The sequence below is a fragment of the Panthera leo genome, chromosome B3 (genome assembly GCF_018350215.1).
Source record: "Panthera leo isolate Ple1 chromosome B3, P.leo_Ple1_pat1.1, whole genome shotgun sequence".
In the NCBI taxonomy this organism is placed as follows: domain Eukaryota; kingdom Metazoa; phylum Chordata; class Mammalia; order Carnivora; family Felidae; genus Panthera; species Panthera leo.
In genome coordinates, this window is record NC_056684.1 from 35568899 (window position 1) to 35594742 (window position 25844).

General features: G+C 49.2%; 1 long non-coding RNA gene across 2 annotated transcripts; it reads left to right on the forward strand.

Moving 5' to 3' along the window:
* Positions 1 to 23: 23 nt before the first annotated feature.
* LOC122221852 lies at positions 24 to 20243 on the forward strand. 2 transcript variants are annotated; one of them, XR_006203471.1, is made up of 4 exons: positions 24 to 218; positions 17693 to 17847; positions 18877 to 19428; positions 19893 to 20243. It is a non-coding gene; the product is annotated as an uncharacterized LOC122221852 (long non-coding RNA). The 2 variants fall into 2 exon arrangements; XR_006203472.1 differs by having other exon boundaries at positions 18877 to 19399.
* The last annotated feature ends 5601 nt before the right edge of the window (positions 20244 to 25844 follow it).

Sequence of the window (25844 nt, forward strand, 5' to 3'; positions counted from 1 at the left end):
CCCACCCAGAACACATGGGCACATAATAGAAGCTCAATTACATGCCCTCCTAGGAGCTAAATACATCTTCCCCTTACGTTTGTCCTTTTGAAAAGATTTACGAATGTCTTCACATGGTCCTCGAAAGACCCAGTTTGTCACGTGTCAAATGCACCAACTCTGTGGAGTGGCTGTAACATTAGATGGCACCTCTGTGCCACCTCTGTGGCACCTGTCCAGTAAGTGGCTCCTAGCAGGAGTTGTGATTACTACTCTTAGAGCTGATTTTTTTGGGGCTGGGTTTTCCACTTGGTTTTAAATCATAAAAGACACATATTCTCATGAATAGTTTGATAAAGGAAATTAATTATACTCATAGTCATACGCATACTCATTATACGCATACTCATAGCTTGCGACCCATTATTATTTTTGTTTACTCCCTTCCAGTCTTTAGGTATTTTTATTGTGTTAAAATACCTATAGCATAACATCGACCATCTTAACTACTTTTTTTTTTAGAGTTTATTTTTTTTTGAGGGAGCGTATACATGGGGGGAGGGGCAGAGAGAGAGAGAGAGAGAGAGACTCCCAAGCAGGCTCCACGCTGTCAGTGCAGAGCCTGACACGTTCCTACGATCCCTGAGATCATGACCTGAGCCGAGATCAAGTCAGATGCTTAACGGACTGAGCCGCCCAGGTGCCCCCTCACCCCCTCCACCCCCATTTTAACTACTTTCAAGTGTATAGTTCAGTAGCATTAAATACATTCATGATGTGGTACAATCATCACCAGCATCCATTTCCAGGACTCTGTTTATCTTATAAAATACTCCATACCTAGTAACCAGTAACTCTCATGGGTCGCCCCGGTGGCTCAGTTGGCTATGTATCCATTCAGGAATCCAAACCCCCATGTCAGGCTTGCACTGACAGTGCAGAGCCTACTGGGGATATTCTCTCTCTCTCTCTCTCTCTCTCTCTCTCTCTCTCTCTCTGCCTCTTCCCCACTTGCACTTTCTATCAAAATAAATTTAAAAACTTTAAAAAAAAATTAAAAAAAAAATACCCTACAGTAACCCTGGCAACCACCCTTCTGATTTGTGTCTGTACGAATGTGACGACTCAGGGTGGCTCAGAGAAGTGGAGTCAGGCAGTGTTGTCTCTTGGGAACTGGCTTATTTCACTTAGCATTGGATCCTTAAACATCATCCACGTCGTATCTCAGAGCCGATTTGAATAGTTTGGCTGTCGGTTTGAGAGAGAGAGATTCTGTTGTTGTTTTTTTTTAATGTTTATTTTACCTTTTAGAGAAAGAGCGGGAGCTGGGGAGATGCAGACAGAGAGGGGGACAGAGGATCTGAGGTGGGCTCTCTATTGACAGCAATGAGCCTGATGTGGGGCTTGAACTCACGAACCATGAGATCATGACCTGAGCCAAAGTTGCACACTCAGCCGAGCCACCCAGGTGCCCTTGAGATATTCTTTACCATGTTAGAAAAATGTCTTTCTATTCTTTATACATATATTTTAATGTTTATTTATTTTTGAGAGAGAGAGAGAGAGAGAGAGACATAGAGTGCTAGCAGGGGAGGGGCAGAGAGAGAGGGAGACGCAGAATCCGAAGCAGGCTCCAGACTCTGAGCTGTCAGCACAGAGCCTGACGTAGGGCTTGAACTCATGAACCACAAGATCATGACCTGAGCTGAAGTGGGACCCCTAACTGACTAACCCTCCCAGGCCACCCAATGTCTTTCTATTCTTAATCTCCTCAGAGATTTTAAATTAAGAGTATGTTTAAAGCCATTGAATAATTGTTAGCAAACATTAAGTAGACTTTTTAAAAATTTGACTTTGAAATGCCCACCCTCCATATGAAGTGACTCCCGTGTTCCTGATGTCAACCCTAGTAAATCATGCAGAACTGTTCTCCTAACAGGCTGTCAAATGCAGTGGCTTGTACCGTACCTAGAAGTTTTACATCTATATGTACCTTTTAGTCGTGTTAATTTCATCAGCGCTTAATGATCATTTTTTTCAGTTATTTAAAAATATATATATATTTAGAAATATATATTTATATATAAATATATATTCATAAATATTTGTATATTATAAATGTTTACATTTATATATTTAGAAATATATATTTAAATATAAATATATAAATATATATAAATAATATGTATAAATATATACAAATATATAAATATATACAAATAATATGTATAAATATATATATATATATAAATATACATAAATAATATGTATAAATATATATAAATACATATATATAAGTAAATATAAATATATAAATATATATAAATACATATATATAAATAAATATAAATATATAAATATATATAAATACATATATATAAATAAATATAAATATATAAATAGATAAATATATATAAATACATATATATATATCCTCTGTGAAGAATTGTTTCTTCCTTTTGCACTAATTTGCTTAATTATATTTTAATTGATTTTAATGTGTGTCCCTAATCCTTTTGTACTATTACATTTCTTTTTCCTGAATTCTCCATTTTGGTTCGTCTCCAAGATGACTAAGCATGCCTCGAAATATTTTTTTTCTAGGAGAGACATGATATATTTTCTGAGGCTTCCATATCTGGAAGCATCTGTATCTTGACCTCTCAGATGAAAAACAAATCGGTTGGGTAGAGAATTCTGGGTTTCACTTTCCCCCCTCAAGATTCATAAAAAAAAAAAAAAAAAAAAGGTTCCATTTTTCCATTTCCTTCTGGAAATATGCTCTTCTGAAATATGCTCCTAAGGCATATTTTAATCTTTGAAATTGCAAAAAGTGCCCCTGCGATAAGTCTTTGGTCTTTCGGTATTGCTGTAACACCATGAAAGACAAAGGGTTCCTTCTGTTTTGAGTCTGATTATTGACTTTACTCCATTTGCTCGGCTTTCTTCTTCAAGGTGTATTTTCCAAGGAACGGGTAAAATCTCCATCTTGGGAGTACAGGTGTGCACCTCGGGCCCCGTTAAAGATGTTTTTTTTTTTTTAATTGAAGTTTTACATCTTTATTTATTTGCTTTTTAACCTGCGTTCAGTCCAATGAATTCTCTGGTGTCTACCTCCAGGAATTTTGGCACATGCCTAAGCCACGTAACCGCCACTGCAGTCAAAATACAAAATATTTCTGTCACTGCCCCCAGATTCCCTCCTGCTGATCCTGGAGGCCCACCCCGCCACCAGCTCCTGGCAACCGCCGGCCTGATTCTCGTGACCGCTATCGGTCAGTTCTGTCCCCCACGAAAAGACTCTTCATACGGTCACCCACCCCTCACCCCCGCCCCAACCTCTTCTCCCTCCCCATAGCTTTGTCTCTTTGGGAATGTTACAGAAATGGAGTCATGCAGGACGTCACCTGTGGAGAACGGCGTCTGTCCCTATACATAATGTCTTCGAGGTTCCTCTAAGTTGCTCATACCAGGAATTTGGTCCTTTAAACCTACCTGAGGAGCGTCCCTTGGCTTGGACGCTTCGTTATCCATTCACCAGTTTTTAGGGTCTCCTGGGCCAAAGGGTTGTGGCGATGGGGTGCCTTCTGTGACCTGCCTTCCCCAAACCTCCCCACCCCCTTCCCGCTACCTTCTCACCCCACCGTGCCAAGGGTACCACCCGTCCTGAGAGTCACATTTCTAACTAGGAGGAGTGAGGTGGGGTGGGGGGGACAATCCTCAGGTCGGTGCAGCCCAGTGCCCTGAGACAGACGCACGGACCTGGTGGCTGGGGTGACAGACACACAGACAGGGTCGCTGGGGTGAGCCGAATGCCCTTCTGACTTTGCTGCTGACTCAGAGCTGTTTTGATTCAGTGATGGGGTAGAAACAGCTCCCATCTATGTCTGTCAGGACATTCCCCCTACCTGGGGGTGCGTCCCTCCTCTCAGGGTCCAGGGTGACACTGCTCTATCAGCTGAGACATTTTAACCGTGAGTTGACATTAAAAAAAATAAATAACATTTTAAAAAAAGGGGGGAGGGCGCCTGGGTGGCTCAGTCGGTTGGGCATCCAACTTCGGCTCAGGTCATGATGTCACAGTCCGTGAGTTCGAGCCCCACGTCGGGCTCTGTGCTGACAGCTCAGAGCCTGGAGCCTGCTTCGGATTCTGTGTCTCTCTCTCTCTCTGCCCCTTCCCTGCTCATACTCTGTCTCTCTGTCTCTCTCTCTTAAAAAATAAACATAAAAAAAGGTTTTTTTAACTCTGAGTTGAAAAGGGCCTACTAGGCCTCATTAGCCTGCCCTCCCGTTTGCCCACGTCACCCGGGTCCTGAATTTTCGCTGCTTTATTTCTGCTGGTGCTTTCCTCAGTCAGGTCCAATCTCTCCCATCGCTAAAAACACAAACAGAAAACAACAGCTAAAAATAAATGAATAAATCATAATTTCACCCTGAGGACCAAGCCCCCCTTATACTATTCAATTACAAAAAGAAATTTCCTTGAGAGCCCATTTTATGAAAAAAAAAAATATCCTGCAATTATTATCCCCACTTTTCCACATGTGGTTATTCTGGCTTTTCCCCAGAAAGTGATTTTTAAGGTTTTAAAGTTTTATGATTTTTATAGCTATCAAAATAATATGTGCTCTTCGTAGCAAACTTTTAAAGTTCAAGAAAGAGGAAAGAAGTTGAAAAAAAAAAACAGTTAACAACAACCATATTCTTACCTAGAGGCATCCATGAATGACATTTTGAACACCTTTATTTCATATTTACGGAAGGATTTTTTTTTTAATTTTTTTTTAACGCTTATTTATTTTTCAGACAGAGAGAGACACAGCATGAACGGGGGAGGGGCAGAGAGAGAGGGAGACACAGAACCGGAAGCAGGCTCCGGGCTCTGAACCATCAGCCCAGAGCCCGACGCGGGCCTCGAACTCGCGGACCGCGAGATCGTGACCTGAGCTGAAGTCGGACGCTTAACCGACTGAGCCACCCAGGCGCCCCAGGATATTTTTTCTTTTCCTACATGACATTGTGCTGTATACAATTTGAGTATTCACTTCCTTTTTTTTTTTTTTTTTTTTTTTTGCTAACATTATTATCACAAGCATTTTCCTATAGTATTAAAAAAACTGTTCAAAACATACTTTTAATGGCCTCATCAAACTTCATCTGGATGTACTGTATTTTACCTAACCATTAGCTCAATGTTGGATGCTTGGACCGTTCCTAGTTTTTCATTGTCGTAAGTAACAGCGTGGCTTGCTTTGTCAATTTAAAAATTATCCTAGGACCGGGACTCCCAACTGGCTCAGTCGGGAGAGCGTACAACTCTTGATCTTGGGGTCGCGAGTCGAGCCTCACGTTGGGTGTAGAGCTTACTTAAAAATCATCATCACCATCATCCTAGGATGGGTTTCTAGAAGGAGGATTGTTCCTTCAACACAGATAATGAGATTGTGCGGTGAAACCGCTTTCCTGCTATGCAGGACCTGCCCCATGGTGACCTTGAGCGCCCCTCTCCCAGGTCACTGGCCCTGCCCCCTGACGTCATCGTCACATCGGTCCTACTAACGTGGGAAGTGGGCGTGGCGTCTGTCGGTTGCAGTTGACGTACTCAAAGCGCAGCGTGGCAACCCGTGACATGGATGTGCCGCATTTTGTTGAACGATTCCCCTCTTCCTCGGCATTTAAGTTGTTCCTAATTTCTCACTGTTGTAACTAATGTCGCATTGAATATCCTCGTGCACAGATTATCCCCAGCGTTGCCACATTTCTGCTTTTGCCCACGCATCTACAAGGCTTGCCCCTCAATTTCTTCAGGTCCCTGCTCTCTGCCCCTTCCCTGAGCACCCTCTACTAAATAATCCCCTCGGCCTGGCACCCCCTGACCCCCTCACCCTGCGTTATTTTTCTTCCAGGTCACCTCAGCCGACATGCTGTTTATTTCTTTATGGTCTGGTCCCCACCACTGTGACGCAGCTCCACGGAGGTGTGGGTTTTTTATCGGCTATTGTAAAAGTAACACGTGTTCATGAAATCAGATGTATAAATAGAAGAATAGGACAAAGGAGGCCCCAAACACAATGGGTCCTATTTGGATAGGTTTCCTCTAGTCTTTTGTTGTTTTGATTTTAACGCAATTAAAATCGTACTATATATGTAATTCCGTAACCGCTTTGTTCGGTGAACAGGGTGCCATGCGGATCATCCCACGGTCTTCCGGGCGTGTGTATGTGGTGTGTGGGTGTGCGCCACCAGGGCCGATTGTAACCCATCGTAAGCAGGTTTGTGCCCCTGCCACATGGGATGCCCTTCCTGGAAAGGTCACTTCTGGCCTCCCGATCTCTAAACCCATGGCTCCTATTTATTCGGCCCTCGTTGACCTGACCCCCAGCCCCCTTGAAATGTCCCTCGAAGTGTTCTCTGTCCTGGGGCTCTGTGACCCCACCGTCTTCTTTTTCTCTTTTCTGGTCTTCAGCAAGAATTGGTGGCTTCATATCTGGTTTTGAAAGGTAACATTTCCACTTAATAGAAATTCAAAGCCCCGTGAGTCATCACTTCTTTGTAGGTCCATGTGGCTTGGAAGAAAGTTTACAGCACCAAGCGTTCCACGACAGAAGGGGAAGCGTTTTGAGCATTTTCCAGAGGGCACGGGAAGCCCCTCAACCACCAGAGCCCCGTGTGTCACAGGTGTGCGGCCCTCCTTCCCTTCCTCCTTCCCCTTCTGTCCTTTTTCCTTTAGACTGATTTTTTTTTTTTATTGTGGTAAAATATACATAAGACTTACCATTTTAACCATTTTTTAGTGCACAGTTCTGTGGTATTAAATAACTCGCGCCTGGGTAGCTCAGCTGGTTGAGTTGCTGATTTCGATTCAGGTCATGATCTCACAGCTCATGCGTTCGAGACCCGAGTCAGGCTCTGCAATGAGCTTAGAGCCTACTTGGGGTTCTCTCTGCCTCCCTCTCTGCCCCTCCCCTGCTCACAAACTCTCCCCCCGCCACCTCAAAAATGAGTAAACATTAAAAAAAATAGCTCACATTATTTTGGATCCATCTGGAGAACACTTTCACCTTCCCAGACTGAAACCCTACCATTGAACCATCATACCCCACTCCCTCCTCCTCCGGTTTCTGGCAACCAGGGTTCTCCCTTCTGTGTCTGTCTTAGACTAATCCAGGCACCTCATGTAAGTGGCACCATACAACTTGTGGCCTTTCGTGTCTGACTTGTTTCACTTACCCTGATGTCTTCAGGGCGGTCTCTATTTCCTGGAATAGTCACCATACGCTCCGCTCTGGGCCAGTTCTACCCACGCCCGGCTATCCTGAGGATGCCTGGCGTGGGGCATTAGCCGGGACATCAGTCATTACCCATCACGGGTATTAGCCTGTTGCATACTTTCCGGGCTCCTGATCAACAGAGAGGGGGATGGGGAAAGGGAAGGTGGCATTTAACAGGGGAAGTGGAAGAGGAATGGCCTGGAGCATTAGCCTGGGGAGGGGGAGGCTGGGGGGTGGGCGGAGATCAGTTTGGTTCACTAAGATGTCTCGGGAGTCTCTCAGGAAGGATGGGTGGTAGGGGGTAACAGCGTAAAATCAAACTTAGGATCCTAAGACGTCAGGGCCAGAAGGGGGCTGGGAAATTCACATCTGCAGTCCGGCCAGAAGTGAGTGAAAAAAACAGTAGTTCTCACTGGAACCCTTAGGACCCAGAGCTCTCCAGAAGCCACCCCTCTTATCAGTTGGCGTGTACCCTTTCAGTTTTATGTTTTATTTAATTTTGAGAGAGAGAGAGACAGTGCGAGCAGGGGAGGGACAGAGAAAGAGGGAGACACAGAATCCAAAGCCAGGCTCCAGGCTCTGAGCTGTCAGCACAGAGCCCGACGCGGGGCTCGAACCCACCAACCGTGAGATCATGACCTGAGCCGAAGTCGGCCGCTTAACCGACTGAGCCACCCAGGCGCCCCTGCAACTGGCCTTTTTAATCCACAATATATCCTGGGGATCGTGTCACAGAGGTGCTTTTAGAACCACTTTGTTCTTTTCAGTGTCTTCGAAGTATTCCACGGCAGGGATGTTAGTTTGGATATTGCCTTGGCTGCTTTAACAGACCAAACAGTGGATGTTTCAACCAGGCAGCAGGTGTGGTTCTCACATTCAAGTTTCAGCAGGTGGTAACCCTGGGTGGACGGTGAGCCTCTCCCACTTCATCCTGGCCCCCAGGCTCCCCCTGTCTTGCTGCTCTGCCTTCTCCCACTATATTGTCCCCCTCTTCATGGCAGAAGCAGATGCATCACCCTCCGAAAGGGGAGTCCAGGCAGAAGACGAAGACAGAAGAGGAAGACAGAAGAGGAAATGGAAAGAGCAGTAGCCCCCTTTTAAGGGCGTGAGCGGGAAGATGCACCTGTCACTCTGCTCACAACCCCGAGGCTACTTCTGTCCTACAACTTTGTCCTTGGCTGGAAGGGGGGCTGCGGAATGCAGGTTCCAGGTGCACGTCCGGAACGCAGTGATGGCTAAAACAAGGGAGAATGGATATCGGGCCACAGTGACAGTCCCTTCCCCTGTGTGTATGTATCTGCATTTTTTAAATGTTTTTTTTTTTTTATTTTAAGAAAGAGAGAGAGAGAGAGAGAGAGCAAGCAGGGGAGGGGCAGAGAGAGGGGAAGACCGAGGAACTCAAGCCAACTCTGCCCTGCCAGTGTGGAACCTGATGCGGGGCTTGTACTCATGAACCGTGAGACCGTGACCTGAGCCAAAGTCAAGAGTTGGACGCTTAACCAACTGAGCCACCCAGGCGCCCTTGCGTCTTCATTTTCTCAATCATTTCCCTGTCAGTGGAGCTTCAGATCAATAAATGAGGACAGGCGAGATCAGGCAAGGTCATGATCTACACAAAAGCCACGGGAGAGTGACAGAGCTCACAGCCACAGAGGGCCTGGGATCACGCACAGAGTGCCACCTGCTCCTCCGAATGAAGGCAGTGCCACCTGGGAGCCAAGTTACAAGCCACACTCGGGCCCCGGGGGCCGGGCCACCCTCGCCTGCAGGGCACAGGCAGTCCGGCCCTGAGCAGCACCCGGTGGGCTGGGGGAGGGCAGAGGCAAAAGGAGGAAGGAAGAAGAGGGCAAAGAGAGGGCAAATGAGAGGGAAATACCACACGGGAGATTGGGGTCAGCAGGCCGCCCGAGTCCTCAGTGCCCGAGGGGGAGTCCGTCACAGATGGGGAGAAATTATAGCGACACCCGAGGTCCAGATGATGGCACAGAGGCCTGGCGAGAGACAGCCCCAGTGAGACAGGGGCAGAGGAAGAGATGTGACAGAGAGAGAAACAGGGCAACAAGGCCCAAAGGGAGAGGGGACGGGGCAGAGGGGAAGGGTGGCTGGGTTTTAAGGGACAGGTTTTAATACGGCCTGAGAACCAAGTCTCCAGATCCACTGAGCCTGGTGCTGTCACTTCAGTCCCCAGAGATGAATCGGATACTCTCACCAGGCACCACGGTGGCCGTTTTAATGAACCCGGAAGGAGGTCCCTGTGGCCTAAAGATTGATTCAGATCAATCGGCTGTAATTGTTCTGTCCAGCCCAAAGCAGTTAGGTGATTTAAAACCAAACTGACAGAGACAGAGAGAGAGGGAAGAAGGCCAGCTCAGAGGCATCTGAGGGGGACTCTCCCCCTTGGGCCTCACAGGGCCAGCTCAGTCCTTGCCCGTCTCTTGCCGTCCATCAAGACACCGGACGCAATCGTGGCTATTTCCTCAGGAATAAACGATCCTGTTTATCAAGGCATTGGAAGAGTCTGTGCCCTGCCCCCTCTGGCCCTCACCCCCCACCGCTATTGAATGGCCCACCGAACTGGGGTAGGGACGGCCACAGGGTTTGGCAGCCTCGAGGGTGAGGGGGAGACGACCTCCCGATTCTGGCCCCGCCTCTGCACCCAATGGAGACCTTTCCTGCGCTGAGCCTCGGTTTCCCCATCCGGACCAGGAGGAGGTCAGGCCTGGGATGAAGGCTCCGTGAGCTCTGCCGTGAAGTCCGGGTGTGGTACATGAGCCGGGTGTTCAGCATCAGCGGAAGGACAGGTGGCGCCCAGGCTAACCGGGCTGGAGCCGCCTTCCAGGGACCTGCCCGCCACAGAGATCGGCCTCCCCCCACGCGCACGCTCTTTGCCTTGCATTCCCAGCTGACCCGCGTATTTTGCAGAGCCCCCGGGCTGGGAAAGGTTGGCCTTCAGGGGCCACAAACTCAATCTCAGAAGGTCACGACTGAGAGCATGGCCTCTAAAGTCGGACCCCCTTGAATTGGTATCTCAGCTCTGACTGCAGCAATGGATTTAACGTGTTTTCAGTTTTCTCATCTGTAAATGGGGATAACAGCATCTGAATCATAAGGCTCTCGGGAGCGCGGAATGAGAAAATGCAAGTAAAGTGCTTAGCACGGTGCTGGGCACACGGCAAGCCCTCAAGAAAAGGCCTGTTATCACGTGTAATGTGCAGATGTGAATATACGCGTACGTTTGGACAAATCAATGAGTACGCGTTTATCACAGCGCATCACACGTTCCGACGCAGCAGGGCGGATGCGGCAGAACTAAAAATTTGCTCTCGCCTCCCTCGTCATGTTCCTCTCTGCAGACAGTGCTTGCTGTTAGGAGCTTGTGTTCTCCTAGACGATTTTATAGGCATTCCGATCGTGTGTGTTAATGTAGAAATGCATGGTTGGGTTTGTCTACAAATAGCATATGTAGTCTCTTACAACCTGCTTTTCTTGTTTTCACAAATATCTTTGTTTGGTTTTTTTTTTTTTCTCACATAGATCTATTCCATTCAAAACAACAACCGCCGTGCTGCGAATCGTTCTACGATACGGACGTATGATTTTAATCCCCTATTTCGATGAGCATTTAGTTTGATCCTTCTGTTTTTCTTGCTATGGCAATACAGTAACGAATATCTTAGACAGGTTGCCTGTGGGCCTGGTCAAGTATTTCTCCCGGACGGGGACTCAGAAATTCCTTGGTTGGAGAGCATAGTTAAAAATATTTCGGTATTTAAAAATATGATATTTAAAATAGGATAGACTATGCCAAGTTGCTCTCCAACCATGATATTCCAATCGATATGCCTGCCAGCAACACGTAAGACCATTTCTTCAATCCACTTCCAGGCGGAATACGGTCCTGCAACCTGCCCCCGGTTTTTCCATTCTGATGGGTGATAAGCAATATCTCGTTATTGCAATAATTTGCATTTTCCTGATCACTTGTCAGCACGAGCGTCTTCTCGTGGCTTCTCGGCATTTCTTTTTCTGCACACGTTCCTTCCACATTCCTTGCTCGCTTTTCCGCGGGATCATTTGTCTGTTTTCTTATTGATCTCTAAGTGCGATTTATATATGTGGGCGATTATTTCCCTGTCATTTATTCATGTGGCAAATATTTTCTCCTAGTCTGTCTCTTGTCTTTTGACTTCATGTTGTTCTTCATCATTTTTATGACACTTTTTATGTGGTCAGATTTGTCAGTTGCCATTGAGACCTGAATCTTTTAAAGATATTTCCTTCCCCCAAGATTATATTTTCTTTTAATACTTTGAGTCGTTTATTATATTCAGTCGTTTCGCCCATAGAAACTTTTCTGTGGGATGTGGCACGAAGTAAGAAACCAAACCTCACTTTTTTTGCTCCAGTGGTTACTCTGTTTTTCTAACACCATTTACCCAAGAGTCTATACAATCCTTACTGATACAATTAACCATCGTTATCGTATAATCAAATACCATTTGTATGTGGATTAAAAACTGGCAGCTCTCAGGCCAGACCAGACTCCTGTTTGTTCACATTTACTTGTTTTCATTATTTTGAATAATACAGTTATGTGTTTCAAATTTAAAAAAAAATTAATGTTTTTTTTATTTATTTTTGAGACAGAGAGAGACAGAGCATGAGTGGGGAGGCGCAGAAAGAGAGGGAGACACAGAATCCGAAGCAGGCTCCAGGCTCTGAGCCATCAGCACAGAGCCCGATGCGGGGCTCGAACCCATGAACCGTGAGATCATGACCTGAGCTGAAGTCGGGCGCTCAACCGACTGAGCCACCCAGGCGCCCCACAATTCTGTTTATTCTTACTCATGCAGGTTCTCAGTGGAGTGTTCCTCTCCTAGCTATGTCTCCAGACCTTCAGTTTTCCTTCCGAGAAGCAACTGATGTTGCTAGCTTCTTGTGTATGTACTTCTAGAGATATTCTAGACATTTACAAACAATGACACATACATGTGCATGTGTGTGAATATATACATTTTTTCCCAAGTGATCATACAAATGGTAGCCCATCATACATACAGTTCTCTGCCTTGTTTTCTTCAATTAATTCCATTCGGAGACCTCTCCATAGAGACACATCAGAGCTTCCTTGTTGTTTTAAGGCCACATGGCATTCCAGTGCTGTAATCTGCCGTATGGAGCTACCATCATTTATTGAATCAGCCCCCTACTGATAGACATTTGGGTTGTTTCCAGGTTTTTTTTTTTTCCCACTATAAACAATGCTCTAATAAGTTCTATAACCTGTTTTGCAAATGTTTGAATGTATTTGTAAGATAAATTCCTGGAAGTGGAGTTTCTGGGTCAAGGGTATGAGCATTTACAATTTTGAAAGCATTATTAAATTGCCTACCACGGTGGTCTGGGCCAGGTTATATTCCCATGGCCAATCCAGGAGAGGGTCTGTTCTCTCACACCCTCGTCTGCACGGTGAGGTGGCAAAATGTTCAATTCTGCCAATCTCATAGATGAAAGCCGGTACCCTGTTGGAGTCTTAATTTGCATTTTTCCTGTAATGAGTAACGGTGAACATCTTTCAGTGAATTGCTATTCATATTCGTTGCCAATTTTTCTCTTGTAATGTTGTCTGTTTTCTAAAGGAGTTCTTCATAACTTATTTGCCCTTTGTCTATTATAGGAGATACAAGTTTGTGTGTTTGCTTACCAGATTGTCACTTACGTTTTGTCTCTAATTATGATGGCTTTTGCCATGAAGAAATGTTTTTATGGTCAAATTTATCAAATTATGTTCTTTTCTGGTTTTTGAATTCTTTTAATTCTTTTTAAAATATTGATTTATTTTGATAGGTGGAGTAGGGGCAGAGAGAGAGAGAGAGAGAGAGAGAATCCGAGCAGCCTCCACACTGTCAGCACAGAGCCCGACGCGGGGCGCGAACTCATGAACCGCGAGATCTTGACCTGAGCCCAAATCAAGAGTCGGATGCCTAACCAACTGAGCCACCCAGGCACCAAGTTCTTTTAATTCTTAAAAAGCATCACCCAGTGCAGTGTAGGGTTATACAACTCTTCTCCAATGGCTTCTCCTATCACTTCAAAGATTTCATTATTAACATTTTAATGTTTGCCTCCCTCATTCATCAAATATGTACTGACCACAGACTATGTGCCAGACATCGTTCTAGGCACTGAGGATACAGTGATGACCAAAACATTCAAAAACCTCTGGCTTCGTGGAACTTACCTTTTAGAGGGGAGAAACAGCCAACGAACAACATATATGAGTGAACTAAATGGTGTGTTGTATCAGAGAGAGATTATTTTTGTGGGAGGTGAAGCGGTAAATCTAGCTTTATTTTTTCTAGATATTTACCTGATTCCCTCCATTATTTATTGATATAATCCATGGCCCCATCTTGACACTGCGTGTTTACATATTTTAAATTTCCTTATGTATTTGTGTTTGTTTCTAGACTTTTCTTTTGGTTCCATCTCTCTCTCTGTTTATTCATGTGCCCGTGTCACTGTTTTATTTTTATGTATGTATGTATGTATGTATGTATTTATTTATTGAAGTTTATTTATTTTGAGAGAGAGAGCAGGAGGGGCAGAGAGGGAGGGAGAAAGAGAGAATCCCAAGCAGGTTCCGCACCGTCAGCCCAGAGCTCAACTCATGGCTTGAACTCATGAATTATGACATCGTGACCTGAGCCAAAGCCAAGAGTCAGATGGTTAACCAACTGAGCCATCCAGGTGCCCCACCAGTGCTTTAACTATTGAAACTTCATACTATTTTTCCTGCCTGATGAAGCTCATCTCCCCCGTCTTCTACTCTTTTTTTCAGGATTTTCCTATTATTGTTTATTCACTGTTTCTGCATGTACTTTAGATTCATGTGTCTGTTTCTTCCATGTTGTTCTTAAGTATCACTTTAAAAGCATAGATTAACTCAAGGAGAATCAACACCCTTACGATATTGTGTCTTCCTATCCAAGAACATGGTATGTCTTTTCCATTTGTTTAAGTCAGGAGTAGTTTGTCCTCAGGAGAATTTTCAGTTTCTTAATTTTGTTACTATGCACTCATAGCATCTAGGTATTTGCCCCCCAATACCTGAAACATTGAAGAATTGAGAATATTCATTTTTTAAAATATGGATTTCTTTTGGGCGCCTGGGTGGTTCAGTTGTTTCAGCATCTGGCCCTTGACTTTGGCTCAGATCATGATCTCGAGGTTCATGAGTTTGAGCCCTGCGTCGGGCTCTGCACTGACAGTGTGGAACCTGCTTGGGATTCTCTCTCTCTGCCCTTCCCTTCGGTGCGTGCTCTCTCCCTGTCTCTCTTAAAATAAATAAATAAACATGAAAAAAAATCATAAATACGGATTTCTTTTTTCTTCTTGTGGAAATGGGAAGATCTGGCCACACTGAGCCCATGTCCTGCTAGGTAACAATTAATTGCCTGCTTGACAGAGGCTTGCTTGTCACAGAAAATCACTGTGACAGATCACTGCCCACTTTCCAGTTGGATACCTGGCTCACCTCTTGAGTCAGATGCTGGATTTGGGACCCTGATCCAGTGACTTTGACACTCTGACCCGCATGCACTCAGCATGAAGTCAGCTGTGCGTGGCCCTCTAGGTCCACCTGCCCACCTGCCTCTGGTCCCTGCTTGCTCAGGAGGGTCCCCTGGGTGCCATTCATGCCTCATGTCCTGACACCACCCTCCGTCTCAGCCTCCTGAGGTTTGAGGGCCAGTCTCCACGTGCCCCTCAGCCATGAACCCGACCTGCCCAGAGCAGAGGCTGATTTGTAGCACCATTTCTGGGGTCAGTGGGGGTGCCCTGCCACCGATGTCGACTTGGCTACCCCAGCAGCTGCTCACAGATGACACAATCTGAAAGTGCAGAGGATTTAACACTGTGTTAAACTTTGGCAAACTCTGACCAAGGAGCACACGAAAGCGGGAAGGAGACAGCGAATCAATTCCTTTTATGTCTTGCCTGCTGACGGGCCATTCCAAGGAGCTGTGGTTCCAAACAGCCTGTCCAGATACATCCTGTCTCTTTTCGTTCCCTAAGGTTTAAAACTGTGGTGAAATACACACAACATAAGACGTACCATTCAAGTTTCTTGTGTGTACATGTGTGCCCGTCTCAGAACGGACAACCTTGTATTTAATTCCTTTGGTATTGGCTTCCTAGGGCTGCCTTAACTATGTGCCACACAGTGCTGGCTTAAAACAGCAGGGGTTATTCTCTCACAGTCGTGGAGGCCAGAGCTCCTAAATCAAGATGGCAGGAGCCCCATGCTCGTTGGAAGGTTCTGGGGGAAAACGTTTCTTCGCCTCGTGTAGCTTCTGGTGGTTGCTGGTGATTCCTAACACTCCTTGGCTTGTACCCCATCACCCCGATCTCTGCTTCCGTCTTTACACGACCTTCTTCCCAGGGCGTGTCTGTCTCCATATCACTCCTCTTATAGGGACCCTAAGCCACTGGGCTGAAGGCCCATCTGAATCCAGCAGAACCTCACCTTAACTAATTATATCCCTAAAGATCCTGTTTCCAAATTATCACCCTCTGAGGTTCTAGATGGACATGAGTTTGGGGAGACACTCTTCAATCTAGTGCAGTTTCACTCTTTTCTTTTTTCTTAAACGTGTATTCGTTTTTGAGAGACAGAGAGAGACAGAGTGCAAGCAGGGGTGGGGCAGAGGAGAGAGGGAGACACAGAATCTGAAGCAGGTTCCAGGCTCCGAGCTGTCAGCACAGAGCCCGACGCGGGACTCGAACGCACCAACCGCAAGGTCATGACCTGAGCCGAAGTCAGACGCTTAACCGACTGAGCCACCCAGGTTCCCCTCCATTCTTTTCTTTTGCCCTCCTTCTCGATGGCCCTGGAATTTAGTCCTTCCCAATAAAGTTTCAGCACACAAGCTTGGTCTCAGGCTTTCCTTTTACTAGAGAAACTGCGATAAGAAAACATTCATATTCCAGAAGAGCACTGCCACACGTAGATTTGAATCCCAACAAGGAATTTGACAAACTCACTCACCTGTCTTTCTTTTCTTCCACAAACATTTACTACACAATGGTTTTATGTTAGTTTTGGGCAATCCTGAAGAAACCCACAAGAGAAATTTGGGCTAGATCAGGGTTTCTGGAATACTAACACTGTGGACCTATAAGCAATGTATATTTTCTTATAAAAACTGCAGTAATGAGGGGCGCCTGGGTGGCTTGGCCAGTTGGGCATCTGATATTGGCTCCGGTCATGATCTCGTGGTTTGTGAGTTCAAGCCCCGCATCGGGCTCTGTGCTGATGGCTCAGAGCCTGGAGTCTGCTTCAGATTCTGTGTCTCCCTCTCTCTCTGTCCCTCCCCTGCTCATACTCTGTGCCTCTCTCTCTCAAAAATAAATGAAAACATTAAAAAGTTTTTTAAAAATTTCAATAATGAGCAAAAGGAGGAGGTGGAGAGGCCCAGAAAGGAATTAAGATATAAAGGAAAATGAGTAGAGAGAATGGCAAGAGGTCACATAACATTTCCTTTCCAGTCACTGGACCAAGGTTGGGGACAAAAGTCAGAGCTGGCTGATGGAATGGTTAGACGCACTTGAATCTGGTGAGAGGGCTCAATGAGTGCCAATTAAAAAGAGCTTTGTCGGGGTGCCTGGGTGGCTCAGTCGGTTAAGCATCCAACTTCGGCTCAGGTCATGATCTTGTGGTTTGTAGGTTCGAGCCCCGCATCGGGCTCTGTGCTGACAGCTCAGAGCCTGGAGCCTGCTTCGGATTCTGTGTCTCCTTCTATCTCTGCCCCTCCCCCACATGTGCTCTGTCTCTCTCTATCAAAAATAAACAAATGTAAATTAAAAAAAAAATTTTTTTTAAAGAGCTTTGTCAACCTGACGAGTCTCCGGGGACATGCCCCAGGACTCTGTCTTCACTGCTGCCCCGTGTATATTTCAATCCAGTAGGATTTATGAAAACAGGGCAACTGCTTCCCATTTGTTGGGGAAGGACAGCAAACACAGCAGAGGAAAAGTAGCATGTATGCATGCCTTGACCGTCTACATTGAAGCAGCAAATCCAACAAGAGAAAATTTAACAAGGACCGACATCAAGACCTACATTTGGGGCCCCAGCACCAACTATCCAAATCTGGGGTGCCTGTTTCAAAATAGGAGGCAGTCCGTCAGCTGTTAGCTCAGCGTGTGGTATGGCCGAGAACAGAGAGGGTGTGGGAGGATAGCATCAGGAGAATCACAGCATCCAAACGTGGGAGCAGGGAGCCCGGCCGGGGGGGTCTGCCCCGTGGGAAGCAGAGCAGGAGAGAGACCGCGAAGAAAGGCACTTCCTCAGGTTTGAGGCCAGAATTCTGACCACCTTTCCACCTGGAGAGCTGGTTCTTACAGGGGAGAACTAATTAACTGATTCATTATTTCAACAGATACTAATTGAACTGCACCCTGGGCCCCTGTGGGCTAAGTGTTGGGGCCACGCGGGGAACAAGACAAACAGGTCCAGGTCCCGAACAAGGGCTGCCGGGTGCCCCGACTTCGACAGCGACAGGGACCCACGCTTGGGCTCAGGCTGCGCTTCCCGGTATCGTAATGAGTGTTGTCACCGTCATCCATCATGGTTGTCTCTAGGGTTATACGGAACCACCTAAGCCCATCGTTTGTCCGGGAAAATTATCCTGAATTCAAATGTGTTGCCATTGGAGGCCCAGCGGCTGTGCCTTTGATGGTTAGAGTGGACGGGGCGAGGGGCCAAGGGTCAAGGGCGTAGGCTAGACCCAGGCCTGCCATGACCTCTGTACAACCTCAGGCAAGTCCCTACCTTCTCAACGATCTTGTGTACTTCAATTCTGTGGTTTGGGGGTTCTACGTTACACCACCCTTAACATGCGTGCCCTCATACGCCCACATTTGAATTGATCGCCAGGCTCCTGTCCCCTGCCTCCCCACACTCCTTGCTTTCAGTGACTCAGCCAGGCACTTACAGGGTCTGTGGCCCAAAAGAACAGTACTCTACTGGCTCCAGGACCCTTCGGCCATTTGCCCAATACGTAGGGAACCACAGGGAGAAGGGACCCAGAAGAGACGTCTTCACGTGGTGGCACTCAAGTCTGTGTGTGAAATAAACCAAACAGCCAACTTTGTGGGGTCAGGGAGGAAGGGTTGTGCAACTCCCACTCCTTCAGAAGGGCTCACCTGAGTGGCTGAGAGGTATGCCAGAGTCGCTCAGCACCGAGGAGGGCAAGTTGGCTCCCCAGCCAACTTGTCTCGAGGGCAGGGGAGCCCTTTGGAACCTACCACGACATGCACTCATTGGATCCAACAGCTGGCAACTTCTCCAAAAGCCACTGTGCGGGGAGTCTGCTGGCCCCAGATCCCCTAGCAGAATCAGGGACAGCAGAGGTTGCTTGCTTCCTCTCTCCATGACGGGCATCAGTGAAGGACCTGAGGCCTTCTGAAAGGAAAGATAGAGGGAAACCAACTCTCTCCTCTTCCTGTCCCCGGTGGAAGCAGTGGGATCCATCAGATTTCTTTCATCCTAAAAAAAAACCCCAAACTCTCCATCCCCATGTCGTTTTCTAGACACTGCCCTACTTCTCTCTTTCCTTCGCAGCCCAACTTCTGCAGAGCTGCGTGCATGGAAGCTCACCACTTCTGTCCCACCTGCCCTCTCCTTGAGCCAGCACTACCTGACTCCCATCCCCGTCCACCGAAACTATACCACTGCGGTCACCAACCACTTCCTGTGCTCAAATCCAGAGGAAGCTCTCCCATTCTCATTCTCTTGGACCACTCGGACGCATTTGACCCTGTTGGCGCCTCCCCTGTTCTAGAACCTCTTCTCTTGGTTTTCGTGACACCGTTCTCTTATCGATCCTAATTCGGCCCCTCAGATCCCTCTTCGATCCCTTCTTGCAGGCTCTGTTTCCACGGACCCGCGTTTTCAGCTCTGCTTTCTGTTACATCATGGTGTCAGTGTGTGCTGTGCTCCACCAGTGGACTGGGTCCATCTCGGCCGCCTTGGTCATTACCACAGGGATTCATGATGTCCTGCTCATTGAGTGAACGGATAGGTAGATGAATGGACACACGGACGGCTGCATCTGGCACTACTCCTCACATTTTGTCCAATGGAGGTGGGTGGACTTCAAGGGCCGTATTGGAGGTAATAACTCATCCGCGTGTGACCTATTCAGGTACCTTCTCGACTAGCGTGAAGGAGCTTCTAGGAGGAGGTGGTGGGTCCTGGGAGAGAGAGGCATGTCACCTGAGCAGAAGAGGCTAATACCATGGCTCGGCCCTGCTAGATTCCTGGTTCTTTCCAGAATCTGAGTTTTCGATCACATCCAGTTATCCACAGTTAAGAAAGGAAGGGGAAAGGGGGACACTAAGAGGGCCGCTGGAGGGAAGGGGTGAGAAGAGGAAGAGGGGAGAGAAGGCTACGCAGAGAAGGGGGTGTCGGGGAGGCACGGGTTCGAGAGGAGAGTAAGACCTTGGGCGTGCTGAGGTGTGTCCGTAAGTCCTAACTGTGGCGACAAAACCGCTCCCGGGCACGTCAGGACCTCGGATGGGATTGCCACTTGGCAGCTGGGCCACTCTTCGTTGCCCCTCTCCTTTTAACCTTTATAGCAACAGACACCCTGTTCTGTGCAGACAGCTCACAGCCACCTTCTGGGCAGAGTGGCTACTCCCTCCTCTGGGCCCTTGGCACCTTTTCTCACATCTGATACAGGCCTGGCTGCAGCATGTCACCCGTTGGAGCTTGACCTGCCCGTCTCCTTCGGAATGTATGGCCCTCTTTGTCTCCGTACCTCTGGCCACTAGCTCAGGCCTGGCACCTCCTACTACAGGCACCTGCTCAATATAATGTATTTTCTTTTGAGGATAAAGGAATGAATGAATGAAGATTCAAAGACTCTGCCCTCAAGGGGCTTACAGTTTCCCTGGGCATATGAAATAAAAGCAATAAGGGAGGGAGGAGATCGGTTGCTGGCTCCTGTGTCATCATCAACTGGGAAGACGGACAGACACCCGCGATGCCGGGTTTCCCTGATGCACGTCCAATCAATTCCTCCGTCACAGAAACTGGGTCCCAGCATGAAAGAAACCAAGAGCCCAAGAAAGAGGCATTCCTAGGCTTAGTAGCCTTTGTTATTAATTTGTCATCTACCGGGGCGCCTGGGTGGCTCAGTTGGTTAAGCGTCCGACTTCGGCTCGGGTCATGATTTCGAGGTTCGTGAGTTTGAGCCCCGCGTCGGGCTCTGTGCTGACAGTGAGGAGCCTGCTTGAGATTCTCTCTCTCTCTCCCTCTCTCTCTGCCCTTCCTCGTCTCCTTTTTTTTAATCGACTTTTGAAAAATAAACTTAAAAGAAAAGAATTCAGATGATCTGTTTCTGGGTCTGCTTCCACAGTTGGACAGTAAGCTTTCCAAAGGATTTTTATTTTCTTTTTCTAATCGTGATTATGAGCATCTTGGGACCAGATTTCTGAGCTTCGCCTCCTGGCTCTACCATTTGCTGCCCGTGTGACCTCAGTTTCAACACTGGTAAATTGGTAACTACTGGGATCCTCACAGTATCCGTCTATGGGGCCACGAGTCGAATTAAACGGGTAGACACTCGGTAAGAGTCCGTCTTATTATCGTCTTCGTCCCCGGTGTCCAGCCTCATGCCCCTCACCCACTAGATCGTCAATAAACGTTCGCTGAGTCGGAAACAGAAGCAAAAATATTCCTTGGCGTTGAAAATCGTAGTAACGCTATCAGACATAGCTTCGGTAGATTCCACGGCTGAACACAGACAATAAAAATAAAGTCAGTTGTCAATGAATTGGGAATACCCATTATTGCTCCAGCTACAACACAAACAAACGAGACTAATAGTTCCCGGCTCTGAAATGGATCCCAAGAATGGTTATGGCCGCCGACGGCTGACTGGGGAGCTCTGAGCGAGGTGCATAACTGCAACAGCATCGCATCTACTTGGACGGCTCCTGTGCCCCTGCGTGTCCGTGCGCGCTCCCGGCCATCGGCGGGGAGATCTGCAAGCCTGGAAGCCCCCGGGGAGGCATCCCAGAAAAGTGGTGAGAGGCAGTGCAGACTCGGGGCTTTAGGGGGCAACGAACACATCCCGGTGGTGGAGTTGGCCTTTGAGGATGTGCGGGTGCATCCCGGAGGTGGGGGAGACGGGGACCGCCCGGCTTCCAGGAATACCCATTGTCAGCAGCCCGGCTGTCTTTAGGGACCAGCTACATTTGTCTCCTCCCTCAGGAGCGGAGTTCTAGAGTTTTCCCCCAAGCCTCACCATTCACGCCAACGCTCCTTTCTCTGGGGCTTCATGACCTCTGGCCTCACCTGGCAGATCGTCCTCTGTGTCCCCATTCAATCCCAGGAGGAAAGTCTGGCTGACGTCGCCCGTCGTGGTGTCGCCCCCGCCATCCCGTCTGTTTATTGGCTGCCCCTCTGCCACGAGTCCTTGGGGCACCTTCCTCTGCCCGCCCCCAACCCCCCAAGTTCAGTCAGGGACAGGCCCTTGTTTAAGCCGCCGCCTGGTCTTTGCTTCTCTTGCGAGGGGTGACGTGGGGGGCTAGGTCCCTGAAGAGGAGGACGTGCAGGGCAGCCTGGTGCCAAACGCTCCTCGTTTGGTGGCCGGGTTCTCAGGGGAGAATGGGCGAAGCCTCGGAGGCTCACAGGTAGAGGAGGAAGGTTCTGGTGCAAGCACATCGTGGATCTCTCTCCAGCCCCCTGGTGTCTGTCGGCCCTCTGAGGGCAGCTGCTCTTGACTGTCTCCGTGTCGCTCTGGAGAAGAGACTGCGCTCTGCCTCGGCTGTGCCTCTGGCTGCCACCATCTGGCTCCCTCTGGAATTTTGGCTGGTGTCTCCAGCGGAGGCGTTGGGGTGGGTGGCCGCCTCCTGTCAGGTGGGCCCCGACGGCAGGAGGGAGGGCTCTGGAATATCTGCTTAGAGCTCAGGCTGTTTCCTCACCCCCTCCCCCGCCACAACACACACACACACACACACACACACACACACACACACACTTGTATAATCACACTTTCCCTCTCACCTTAAAAAAAAAAAAAAAAGAGAAAAACTCTCAGGAAATATTTCCACTTTAATTGTCACAGGGAGAGCGTGGCCCACTGATTTCCCGGCCTGCCTGGCAATTCGGCGGCGGCCTTCTGCCAGCCCCTCACCAGCTGCGGCACCAGGGGCACGGGACTCCCGACACCCCAGCTTTGAGAGGGGGCGCGTGGCTGGGGTTCACCTTCACCAGATCAGTTTCTTGGGCGGGGTTCTGTTTCTTTGGGTTCAGAGCCCTCGGGGTGGGGGAGACCCCCGTGTGACCCAGCAGATCGGCCGCATGCATGCTCATCACAGATGATGGGCTGAGAAGGGGCGGGGCAAGCAGCAGGGTGGAGGGGGGTGGGGGGGGGGGAAGTCCTCTCCTCCCTACCCTGCGCAGATCTGTGGCTCAAGTCACCCCCAGCTGTCCACACCTGCCTTCCACTGCTCTTCTGGCTCACTTGTCCCTCTTAGCTCATCGTTTACATTCTTCCAAATGTGAAGTCCAAGGTCCATTTACCCTTCAAATGTGAGCTAGGTGTGGGGGCACCCTGGAGAGTAATTGCCACATGGGTGGAGCTCGTAGGGACACGGGGGGTGTCTATCAAAGCACCACAGAGGGACATCACCTCGGCCTCGGGTGGCGAGGGTCACGGAAGGCTCCCAGCCAAGGTTCCCCGGGGCTGACCTTGAAAGAACTAGAAAAGGTTACCCTGTGGGCCACACCGGGGGCCTTGGAAACCACAGGGCACTGGGGGCCCACCGCCAGCCCTCCATGCTTGGTAGGAGCCTGCATAAGGTCCTGAGATGGGGGGGGGGGGGGGCGGAGGGGGTAGCCAATCATCGCGGGCTCCAAAGGAAAAGAAAACCACAAAATCAAAATGAGGAAATGGTCCATTAAACGCCTGCAAAACGTGCTTGCTCTTAGGTCACCCAGTCAACTGCTTCTCTACCCAACTCCACGCTTATATATAAAATACGCTTCATGTGGCATGTGGGTGAACTTGAACGGGTTTGGTGCGATTAGGGGTGAGGCCTGCCCAAGGGTGGCTGGGCCCGGGGAACGGCTGAGCCGGCCAGCTGGGGGTACCCCCCCCCCCGGCCCAGGGGGAGGAAGAGAACCGCAGCCCCACGTGGGGCTGGGCTTACCCCGTGGGGTTCGGCAGCGGGGGGGCGGCCTGTGGGACAGATGTGCGTGCAGGGGGGAGGGGGGACGGCTGTCCTGCGGACAGGGGCCGGAGGAGCAGGAGAGGCAGCTGGGGGAACCCCCAGAGGGGTCTGGGCGGGGAGGGGGTGGGGGCGCCGGTAGCGTCCCCCGGGGAACGGGCGCTTCGTGGCACCCCCGGACGGGAGCATCGACCGCGTCCCCGCGCCTCCTGCGCGCCCCTCCGCAGCCACAGCCGGTGCCACCGAAGATAAACACGCATCCCACAATTCACCGTGGTTTGTTTTCCCCTCCAACTCCAGATGGCCTATCTGGGGACGGCCGAGGCCCCTGGGTGCGGGCCGTTGCCGTTTTTGATGAGCTGTGCACATATGGATACCGAAACATCTGGAGCGGCCATGTGCTGCTCGGGGCAGGCCAGCCCCGGCGAGCCAATCAGGAGCCCCGGGGCGCCAGGGGGTGCGCGCGGCCCAGCCAGCGAGCCCCGATAAATTATTCATGACCGAGTTATTTGTGGTGCGAGGGGTCCATCAGCTACTTTGATTAAAAATCCAATGAGTAATGAATATGCAAACGCCAGTGACTGCTCCGAGCAACAGATTTGTCAAATTGTCTATACTTCGCCGAGATAAAGGAAAATCTCCTGGGGTCCCGAAATTGAAAAACCGCACCGTCAAATCGCAGCATTATCTTAATTATCAAATCTCCTTGGCCGTGCACATACCCCGCGTGAGGCTGAGCGGGGCGACGGGGGGGAAAAAATGGAGAGGGAGATAGATATTTGTCTCTGAAACCGGGGGCCTGGCTAGCAAGAAACAGCCTGGTGGAGAAGTGATTTTCATTCACATGGTGACTCCGCAGCCATTTAATTATTTTAATTAGGCTTAATTAGTGGTAAATTTACAATGATATGCTTGATACCTGGCATTAAATCTTTCATGCATAAATGTTTTGTTAAAATGAGGAAAAGGCAAGTGGCATTTCGCCAGCAATTACGGCTGAATGTTCTAATGAAGGATTAGGCTCCGCAGTGATTCATGAAGACAGGCGGGCACCAAACTTGTTTGTGAGGCGCCCGGCACACCATAACTCAAGTGTTCCCACTAGCATCACGGCTGTCCTTGTCGCTTCAGGGAGCGCCTGCCCTGGGTGCCAGCCAGGGCACTGGGGGCCGGGGAAGCTTTGGGGGCGCTGGCTCAGAGCCCCAGCGCCCTCCGTGTGAACGAGCCACTCCGACTCCCCGTCAGAGAGAGGGGCTGCTTCTGTGCGGGGTGGAAAGCCACGGCCACAGGGGGGTCAAGTGTCACAGAGCAGGTGATCGATTGTCTGTGGCCCTGGCTAGTTTGTGAGAGGCGGGAATTGTTCTGTTCTATGGGCTCTCTCAGCCCGGACTGGGCTGGGCACAGAGCAGGTGCGCAGGATGCGTTGGCTGGGATAGATGGGGGCCTCCGTGTCCCTGCTGTGGCCCAGCCTCGGCCGTCAAAGCTCTGAGCCGCAACAGGTTGCGGTTTGGACGGAGTGAGTCCGGAGAGCCTGACGGGCCGTCCCCCACCGCCCGCCTTGTCCTGTCCAGAGGTCCGATGTCTGCCCTGCTCCGCCCTCCCCGAGATCCCTTTGCCAGGAAATGAGGGCTTGTTCTCTACATTCAGAGATCGGCTTCAGCTACTTCCTTCCCCCCGAAGGGGAAGCATAGCACCTGACACCTGGACCAAGATGGGGGCTCAGAGAGAGCCAGGTGGAGAGAGGGAGGGGGCAAGGGCCAGGAAGGGAGAGGGTGAAGGAAACTGTCCCGGGCCTGCCGCATAGCCCTGTAACACCCTCACATCTGGCCGGCCCAGGCCCTGGCCACATGCTCGTTCAGTCCCTGGCAGGAGTCAGAAGTCCGGAGTGTGACCCGGGGGGCCGTTCGCGGGTCCCCATTTCACTTCTGCACTCCTGCTCCCTGGCAGCCGCTTCCTCCCGCCAGTGGGGAGCCCGTGCCTGGCATGTCAATGACTCCGTGTGCGTGCGCTGGCCTCCTGCCTCCCTTTCTCCCCCGTCCTGCACTTGATCCCCAGTCACCTCCCTCCCGGGCTCCCCCACGCTCCGTTCCCTTCTCATTAGCTCGAGCTCCTCTTAACTCAGTGTTAATGCCTTTGGCTCTGACTTAACCACTTCCCCGGAGAGTCCCGATGTTATGTTTCTTAAGCCCGTTTTCAATCTCCCAACCACGGGGTTATGTTTCTTGGTTTCAGCCTCTTAATGGGCTTTCAGAATTTTCAACCTCAGCTTTTCTTACCCTTTGCAAGAAAAGATATGACTGTTAATAAGGGGGCCTTTCTTTTCTTTTCTTTCTTTCTTTCTTTCTTTTTTTT